The sequence below is a fragment of the Panthera onca genome, chromosome D1, assembly GCF_046562875.1.
Source record: "Panthera onca isolate mPanOnc1 chromosome D1, mPanOnc1 haplotype 2, whole genome shotgun sequence".
Lineage (NCBI taxonomy): Eukaryota > Metazoa > Chordata > Mammalia > Carnivora > Felidae > Panthera > Panthera onca.
The window spans coordinates 39331782-39341356 of record NC_138348.1 but is presented as its reverse complement, the minus strand read 5'-3'; positions in this window follow the sequence as shown (position 1 = coordinate 39341356).

Genomic DNA, 9575 nt, shown 5'->3' with positions numbered 1-9575 from the left:
TACTGACAGAATGGAGAAATTGAGGCATATGCATAAAATATGATGCAGTAAAGAAAACAAATCTCAAATATAATGTTCAATGAAAAAAAAGCAAGCCCAGGAGACTATGTACAGTCAATATCATTTACAGAAAGTTCAGTTAAAGAACAAAGATAAGCAATATATGTGGTAAAGCAATAAGCAATAAGAGATTGACAAATATCAAATGCTAAAAGGTCTAGTGTAACATCGATATCTGGCCCAAACCAAATATCACCATCATGGAACAAACTTATAGGATCCAAAAAAAAAAAACCCTGAAACTTAATTTTTAAAATTAATTATTGCTATATTTTCATTAGTAAACATTTTATTTTTTTTAATGTTTATTTTTGAGAGAGAGACCGTGCACGCTCAAGAATGCAGGGGAGGGCAGAGAGAGAGGGAGACCCAGAATCCAAAGCAGGCTCCAGGCTCTGAGCTGTCAGCACAGAGCCCGATGCAGGGCTTGAACTCACAGACCGCGAGATCATGACCTGAGCTGAAGTTGGACAGTTAACCAACTGAGCTACCCAGGGCCCCCGGATGTGTTATGTTTCTTTTAATGAATAAATATTTTTAAGCTTTTCAGTTTTAACTTATCATACTGCAAGTCTCAAGAGATGTATAACCCTTACCAACAAAAACCTTTGTCATTCTCAATAACTTGTAAGAGTGACCAGGGGTCCCGAGACCAAAAGTTTAAGAACCATTGGTCTAATGAACAGTACTTTTTGTCATAAACAAGGAGTAGGAGTTTGCTTGATGAAGGTGATGGGAAGGAGAGATCAAACAAGAAGTGCAAAGCCAAGAGGACATGTACTTGGCCTTCCTTGGGAGAGTCAGCACGACCGGGGCATGAGGTGTGTGTGGCAGGAGGGGAGCAAGCTGGGGCAAAGACAGCTTGTAAAGCTACAGGAGTAGGTGGGGGCCTTGTCCCCTCCCTACATATTTTGTGGCATCCAGGAGCCACAGGAAGCCTTTAAGCAGGGTCATGACCTGATCTACAACTTAGAAAGATCACTCTGACCTCAGGGGTCTTAGCACATTTATCCAGGGGCCAAAGGCTGATGAGTGAGAGCCCAGTTTCAGAAGTTTTCTTTAGCTGGCACCGTGGTTTGAAAGTTTAGAATTTGACAACTGTCTTGTTCCAGGCCCCATCATTCTCTGTGGTCTTACACTCCCCAACCCCTGTGTTGATGTAATCTTCCTAGTCTTTATGATGTGTGAACCTGAGAACCAAGGGGAAGATGGGTACACTCATGGGTACATTCTCTCTACTGGGCAAAACTGGGGACTTCTCCATGCTCTGTGAGGGTTCTCTTTGGTCCAAGGGTTTTTGAAATGCAAGTGATCTTTGGCACAAACAGAAAGAAAAGAAGGGCTTGTGTAAAGGGCAAAATCAGGCTTAGAGAATTTTAGATCTCTTTAAGGGTTCTCTAATGTTCTCTTAGTGAAGAAAGACCATTACATGTTATGAGTTGATTTTCTACAAACTATCTTTTCTGGAAAATAGTAAATTTACATGCCTGTTGTCATAAGGAGTATCTCTTACTCTCCTGGGAACAATCTTACAATACGTTGGACTTTTTTTTTTTTTTAAGTTTATTTATTTTGAGAGAGAGAGAGAGGGAGAGAGAGAGGGAGAGAGCAAGCGTGGTAGGGGCAGAGAGACAGGGGAGAGAGCGAATTCCAAGCAGGCTCTGCAAGGTCAGTGCAAAGCCCCGTGTGGGGCTTGAACCCACAAGCCGTGAGATCACGACCTGAGACGAAATTAAGAGTCAGACGCCTAACCGACTGAGCCACCCAGGTGCCCCACGATATGTTGGGCTTTTAAAAATTATAACTCTTATTTATTTTGCAAGGATCAGTGAGACATAATGAAAAGCCTCAGGTCAAGGGGGAGGAAAGAAAGACAAATTACCTCTAATCCCCCTCCACACAGTTTTTATTATTTTTTTCATGGTCTCTCTCAGTGTTGGCCCCCACACATACATAATTATTATGTAGTTGTCATCATAGGCTGGAAATAATTTTATATCCTACCCTTACTTTTCAGTAAGGCAAAGAGAAAATGGACACACCTGAATGCCTGCTCCATGCCAGAGATTGCTAGATGTTATAACATGCTTTATCTTGTTGATTCTTACAGGTACTTAACAAAGTGGGTATTATTCAGACTTTGACGCAGAGGTTACATGACATAATTAGAGGTTCGACTAATACGAATTGGTTATCAAGTTAACCAGCTCGTGAATGACATTGAGGAAGGATTCAAACCTCCTTTCTCTGGCGGGACATCCCCTTCCTCTTTGCGTTGTATTTTCTCCATGTTGCTTCATCATTTCCAATGCTGTAACTCATGTTGGCTTCACTATAATCTAGTCCATTTCTAGTCCATTATAAACTGCCTGAAGGTAGTTTTACTTGTCTTTATCCCAGCACCTAGCACAGTGTCTGGTAAGTCGCAGGTATTGAATCAATACTTGTTGGATAAATGCAGCCCCTGCACCCACCTTTCTCAGAGTTTAGGGCTAATGAGGGCCTCCTCCTCCTTGCTTACTTTATTTGACAAAATTTAATTAAACTGATGCAGGCCAGCCAGGTCCGAGAACCCAGGGGAGGGTCCCACAGGACCAGCCAAGAGGTGTCCTTGGCTTCACACAGGATAGAAATCAAACACAAGCCAGAGAAAGTGGGAACAGTTTATTGAATAGTATGAGTGACAGAGAATAGTAGATGGAGCGTGTGGGAGACTAGGAAAGGAGAGAAGAAAGTCTCATTGTTGCTTGGGGTTAGGGATTTATATTGGAAAGGGGTCCAGGGTAGGTGTTCTTTTGGGAATTTAGGGTAGGGTCCTATCAAAGGTGTCAGGCAAATTGCTGAAGGTAGGGGTATTGATGCCAATGTTAGCTGAGGTTTGCTTGAAGCTAACATCTTGGAACATGTTTAGGATCTGGCTCTTCTTAGGTGTTAGCAGGTATTTGGGGCTCAGGACAAAAGTCAGAGAATGATTAACTTTCTTGCTTCCCCCTTAACTGGGAACATAGCTTCTTTGGCTTATTCAGAGGCAAAATATGGAACATGAGTAAATGGGGTCTAGCAGGAAAACAGCAGAGACAAAGCCTTTCTAAAATCGTGTCCCTTCAGTTCTCCACTTGAAAACTAGTATGTCCTGGGCCCTTGACCAGGTACAGGGAAACAAAGCCCAAAGCCCCCTGAAGGGTCGCAGGCAGGATACTGAGACAGAAATGCTCCATGGAGGTACCCACAGGCAGCGATACAGGGAGAAGCAGCTAGGAATGTGTGAGATCATCTGGGATGGCTCTCCAGGAGAGATAGCTTTGTTCCATCTTCTACAAATAGCACCTCGATCTCCATCGGCCATCTTTTGAAAATGTGCACTTGGTTACAAGAGGCCAGAGATGAGAAGAATTTCATGTTGCTAAGGGTTGGGGTTTCAGGCTTGTTGTTTACCTTTGAGGCATTTTATTTTAGCTTACACAGAAGGTACACGACTCACCTTTTTGTTTCCTGTATATCATATTTAAATCCATTAAGGCACCTCACAGTCTGAAAGAATTCTATTTGCAGTTCCTTCTGTAAACTGAGTATTTGCCACCGCCATTGCCACTCCCCCTTTTACCTTTTGTCTGGATCCATACACTAAATTCTCTAAATTTTGTACTTTATAGAGTTTGGAGTTAGTGTCATGTACAAAAACTTTGGTTTTTAAAATGTTCTGCCCTGTCATTGCAAAATCAAGGAAAACTCTTATTTGATTGGTGTCAGTTTCCTATGGATTCACTAATGTGATTCTGTGTGTTCTATCTGTGCCAACACCTTCAGAACTCAGGGAGATGATATGAGAATTCTGGTGCTAGATGAAATTGACCAGGTACCTTTTCAGAGTATGTTGTACAAATGCCTGAAGAAATGCTTTTTTCTCCCTTCAAAAATGTCATTTTCCAGGCACATGATCTCATTGCTCTAGAATTCCATCTTTGGATAACAACATAGCCAAAGTCAGTGCTTAAGGACTTTGCAGGATGACTGAAGAAAATTTTTCTGGCCTTTGGAGTGCGTGGGGTTAGGGGGTGGGGGCAGGTGTCCAATTACACTCTTCTTTCCTCCAGCTCTAAAATGGTCTCCTTCTTCCTGCCCTTTCCCCAAGCCTGGATTTCACTGGAGAATTCATAGTCCTAAAATGTAGAAAAGATATTGGAAGTATTTAGATGCCAGAGTACCAGGCAATCGTAGGTACTTCTTGGAAGTTCTGCTTGGCCTCAGTGGGAGAGTAATTCCAAATGAAAGTTGTTCAACAGGGAATTGTGCCAATTGATGCTGAGAACTCAGAACACAAAACAAGCTTTATCATTTTTTATGTTTAATTGTCTCCTTGAAATAGGGGTGAAATTTTTAATGTTTTTGGTTCCCTTGGAGAAGAGAGGACCCAACTAGATTTCTTGAATTCTTCCTTACAAAAGTCTTTTTTTTTTTTTGTTCGCTAAATACTTTTTCTGTTGGAAATAAAGAACTCAGCAGAGTTAAGTCCTTCAGCAAATGTTCTAAACACCTAATTTGGGCCGACACCTTGTCCTGGGATTGGCCTGTTAACCTTTCACCCTTTACCCAGGCTGCCATGGGGGAATGATCCTCTTAGAATCCTCCCCAGGCAAGGCCACAACATGGGATTCTTAAGTCTATTTAACCTCGGGATTTGGGGAGGCAGCTTTTCCACCCGGCATTGTTCATCATCGGCATTTGTTTTCTGTAGTTCCTTCCAATTAGTTGGCCAGGGCTTTGACAGCACATGTGATTCTAATGCCTTGTAGACCATTCCTCTATTCTGACAATGAGAAATGAGAGCAGGCTCATGACACTTGGCAAAATGGCATCATGCTTACAGATCCAAACATAGTCCATAAAGAGGTATCCCACGTATTTCAACATATATTAATAACTATAATTGACATTTGTGACACCATTTGGAATTCAAAATTATTTTCTATGTCTAGCTTCCTTAGCTACTTACAGTAAACCTGTGGGGTAGGTGGCGATTCTAAATGCCAAGTTTTCAGACGAGCAAACTAACAGTGAGAGAAGCAGTGGAAATTTCCAAAGTCGCTCAGTTAGGTAAAACTGACTTGCCTGTTTCCATTTCCTTTTTTCATTTGAATAATACACTTTTAAAATTTAAATAATTTGCTGTTTCACTTGATTAATTCATTTTTCTTATTAAATAAAAACCAGCCAAGGAAAGTAGGACTTACCATAAGTCTACTGCTCTCACAGTATAGGACTGGCAAGAGCATAGAAAAATAAAAGGAAAATAAAGCATTGGAGCCAAATAAAAAATCTCAAAAAAGATCTAATGCATTGAGAACTTAAGATATGAGACATGGCGTTCTATTTTAGGAAAAATAAATGTTTCATTTTATAAATGGTATTGACTACCTTCCTAGAAGAAAAAGACCCCCTTAACTCACACCTTATATAAAAATTATAGGTGGATTAAATATTTCAATGTTTTAAAATAAAATTATAATTTTATTTTTACTTAAAAAATTTTTTTTAACATTTATTTGTTTTTGAGAGGCAGAGCACAAGCACAGAAGGGGCAGAGAGAGAGGGAGACCCAGAATCCAAAGCAGGCTCCAGGCTCTGAGCTGTCAGCACAGAGCCTGACGCGGGGATCGAACTCATGAACCGTGAGATCATGACCTAATCCAAAGTTGGATGCTTAACTGACAAAGCCACCCAGGGTACCCTAAAATAAAATTATAATTTTAGAAAAATATTTGTAGAAACCTGTTTGGTTGGAAATGTTTCTATTCACAGGAAACCCAGAAGCTATAACAGAAGAGAGATGTTTTTTATGTGACAGATATACCATGACAAAATTTAAAAAGCAGTGGTAGCCGAGGAAAAAATATGAAATACATGGCAAACAAAGCTTAATATTTCTACTATACTATGTGCTCCCATAAATCTTAAAAGCAAACCTTAGAATGGGGCAAATAGTATAAACAGGAAATTCACATAAGAGGAAATCCAAAAGTCCTGAAACACAAGAAAAAAAACACTTAACCTCAGCAATCAGGGAGATACCAAATACAGTAATAATGAAGTATCATTTTGACCCATCAAACTGGCAAAACATAAAAAGAGCAGTATCGTTGTGAATTGGAGAGGATGCTAGAAAACTGTTACTCCCATAAATTAATGGGATGTGGGTAATCTGTCTATTACTACACCTTTTTGGAAAGTAATCTGGCAATATATATCAAAATATACTTCATTTTAATATATGAAATTTCCATTAGCTCTAGCAATCCTATTTAAAAAATATATTCCGTAAAAATAAAAACATTAAAAATAAGGTTCTGAGTTCAAGAGTGCTTACTATAGCAATGCTTATAATCATAGAAATAAAAATAAAACAAAACTGAAAAGTATTCATTAATTAAAGTATCTAGCAAATGGTAAAATAAATATTTTTAGAATATCTATAGAATATTTTCAGTTTCTAAAGAAATTACATGATATCTTTATCTCTCAACCCAGATGAACCACGATGTATTTATTAAATGAAAAAAAGAGAGAGAAGTGAATCTGGTATGGTACGTTTTTACTTTATAAAATTTTACGAGTGTGTGGGGGGGTGTATCTGTATATACTGTCAACTTGTCTAAGCCAATTTAGTTATGCACCACTTTTAGGGTCATATTGGTAAATAATATTAACCTTAAAAGTTTTAGGTAGGTTTAGTTAACGAGTCTCAGACTCAATCCCACTGCATGTATGGACATTCATAGCCAGCAAGCACACACAGTTCATTTCACATCACCAGTTCTGGAAGCTCAATTAAGTCGAGCTCGATCCTTCAGTTGTTATACTTAACATCCTGCATGACAGGTTCCCTTGAGCCCGATGTGACAATATGGCAGGAGCAGGATTCTGCTCCCTTTATGGTCTATATCAGGCCATCAGAAATCCTCCCAAACTGGACCAGGACCCTTTAGGATCAAGTCTTAGACACCATCTGTAAAGGAGCAGGCTATACAGACTTTGCTAGACTTTTAAACCTTATCCATGCATGGAAGTGGAGTGGCTCTTAAAAGAGTTGAGGTAAGTCATTGAATACCACCAATTTCACCAATGGAAACCCATTTTAAACATCTATCATGCAAACAAGCTACAAATTTAACCTGTGAAAAACCCATTTCTAACATCCACTATACTAATCAGCAAAATGTCTTTGCATTGTCAAAGATGAGGATTACTGATGCAGTTTATAGGAGCCACGTCTGAATTAAAGCAACAGACTTTTCTTGGCTTGTGACTTAAACCAACTAATACACGTTAATGTCACATTGTCTGGTTTTAAGCATTTTAAAACAAATTAGCTACACTTAACAGCACAATAGGAAGGAGGTAGAGTATTCTACACAAGAGCAGTTCATATTGGTTTGGTAGAAATGGCATGAGGATTGGAGAGAGAATATTAACTTATTTTTATAGACCTTTATATCATTTCATTTGGCCCAACATACTCATATCATTTTTGTGCTTAACAATCTTAACATTGTTTTTGAAAGAGGGGGTAACTTTTAGAAAGTAAAAGCAAGGAGGGGTGCCTGGGTAGTTCAGTCGGTTAAGTGTCCGACTTCGGCTCAGGTCATGATCTCATAGCTTGTGGGTTCGAGCCCTGTGTCAGGCACTGTGCTGACAGTTCAGAGCCTGAAGACCGCTTCAGATTCTGTGTCTCCCTCTCTCTCTGCTCCTCCCCCACTCATGCTCTGTCTCTCTCTCTCTCTCTATCTCTCTCTGTCTCAAAAATAAACTTAAAAAAAAATTTTTTTAAGTAAAAGCAAGGGTTGCCTTTGCACATGCTGTTCTTTCTATGTAGAACATCTCCCTCTGGTTTTATGTTAGCAGTGGTCTGTTCTTCCTCCAGTTCTCAGTTTGAACATTAAGTCCTTTGTGAAGGCTCCAGACAGTCACGTGCTTGTTCTCTATGCTCCTACGGCACCCTAAATATTTCCTAGCAGAAGAATCATAACAATTCCTACCTGTCTGTTTTTCCTGTTATGTATGCATTTTGGAAGAGTAGGAACTTTGGCTTGAATAATGCTATGTCTCCTAACACCAAGCCCAGCAATAGTTAAATGCTTGACAAATACGTGCTGAACTCATGGATGAGTGAATAAGTGAGTGAATGTTGAGATACAGCATTTAGGTTTTTTTGTGGGATTTTTGCCTTTACAATGCTTATGAAATAGGCTCAATAAGATTTAAACTTTCTTGCTCAGCCAGTTTCTTATCATCTTTTCATGCAAGAATATATGCGTCACCGGCCTAATTTTCAATACCAACATCTGCAATCCATAAGGAGGGAATAAAAATCTCCTCCTATAATAAGTTGTCAGGCATCATGGAGTAGTAGGTGAAATTATACTCCTCCAGACCTACTTTTTGAGTCCTGGGCTCACCATTTATTAAGTGTGGAATTTTTGAAGAGACTTTTAACAACTCCCTCTGAGTTTCAATTTCATCATCTGTAAAATGGAATAAAAATTGCTACTTCAAAGATTTATGGTAGGGATCAAATGAAATAATATATGTGAAAACACCTTGTTAACTATAAAGTTAGAGGTACATATTTTTGATTATAATGCAGGTAGGATGAAATAAGTCTCACATTTACTCCTGGAGCATTAAGGTTTTTCTATTGTTAGGACTAGGTGCGCCGCATTTAATTTTTTGGGCACCTCGGAAGAGAAGAATCATAGAATGATAAAATATTAGAGCCTGAAGAAATCACAAAATCCTAGGCCACTCTCCCATTCTGTAGTTAGGAAAACTAAGGGCAAGGGAAATGTTCTGACTTTACTCAGGCCATAGGGCAAGTTAGTTCAACGGAGGTCATCATATGCAAAGGATTGTCTTAACATCCTTTCACCAAGTCACTTTTTTTTGTGCTGCAAAAAGAAACTCATTTCAGGCAGAATTTGCCTTGCTTTGACAGAAAGAAGTACTCTTAATCCCAAGCACAACACAAAGACTTCTTTGAGGAATTTATTCATGTGTTGAGCAGTGAATTCAATTATTGCAATGACAAATGCAAATTTCCTTGAAAAAAAAATGTGTCATCTGTTGGCCAATTCATAAATGAATCTTACTGCACAGTCTCCAAGAGCTTGTGTAAGCCTTGTGCAGCCCCAGGGAAACAAATATTAATGGCTATGAAAAAACCCACCAAAACCCTCAAGTCCAACACAATATAAAGAAAGACTGTGAACCACAACTCTGCCTCCCATTGATTATTGCGTTTGGGGGAATTGTTTTGGGAAGAGAGCTTGGGGTTTTGTTTTTAGGGTGGTGACAATAACGATCCCTTACATTTCTGAAGGCCTTCAGAATTTTCAAAGCGAGATCACGCACATTCTCACTTTGATCCTCACATCAGCCCTGTGATGGAAGCATGCAATTTTCTAAGAAAATCCACTCATGTGTTTCAACTGATCTCCTCTTTTGTTTCAGGCATATTGCAA